Source organism: Centrocercus urophasianus, unplaced genomic scaffold (assembly GCF_019232065.1).
Source record: "Centrocercus urophasianus isolate 14NV4802_14NV808 unplaced genomic scaffold, USGS_Curo_1.0 seq_96, whole genome shotgun sequence".
Lineage (NCBI taxonomy): Eukaryota > Metazoa > Chordata > Aves > Galliformes > Phasianidae > Centrocercus > Centrocercus urophasianus.
In genome coordinates this window covers 2,066-2,906 of record NW_024885599.1, presented here as the reverse complement: position 1 = coordinate 2,906, position 841 = coordinate 2,066, and positions in this window count along the sequence as shown.

Here is an 841-nt window from a genome sequence, read left to right as displayed (position 1 = left end):
AATCAACCCCAGATCAACCCGCGTAAGAAACGTCACCCCTTACCCGTCCCCACCGCGGGGGTGACGCGGGGGTGACACCGACGCGGTTCCCACGGGGGCGCCCCATTGAGGCTGGGCGGCCGCTCTTTATGAATGAACGCTCCGTCCCCCGCGGGCGCGCTACTCCCGCTAGCCACGCCCCCCTCCCTTGTGACGTCACAATGCGGGGCTTCCCCCATCCCCCTCCCCCCGCCCATCCCGCGATGACGTCAGCGCCACGCTCGGAGGATTCCCCCGCCCCTCCCGCGCGCAGCGCCCCCTGCCGGCGGGTTTGGAGGGGAGGGGGAGATGGAGCGCCCCCCCAAAGGGGTTTTTTGGGGGCAAAACAGAGGAAAAAAGTGAAATCCTGGCGTGGGAGGCGCTGCAGAGAAAGTTGGGAAAGATAGGATTTCTTTTGCCTTGCGTGGAGTCTCTGTGAGGGCACCCCGGGGTGCTTGCAGCCCGTTGTTTGCAGTGCTGAATGTCACCCTGTCCCCAAACCCCTCGAGGCAGCTGTGCCGTGATGGGGACACCGCGCCGAGCCCCTCGATGGGTCTGGATCTGCTTCCTTTGTCCCTGTGGTGTCCCCATGGTGGCCACATCTTGCATGTCCCCATCCTCACCCAAAGTCCCCATCCTCACTCTGATGTCCCCACCTCATTGTCTCATCCTCTTCCCAATGTCTCCACCCCAATGCCCCCATCCTCATTCCAATGTCCCCATCCAAGGTCCCCATCTTCACTCCAATGTCCCCATACGTCTCATCCTCATCCCAATGTCCCATCCTCACCCAGTGTCCCATACAATGTCCCCATCCCCACCC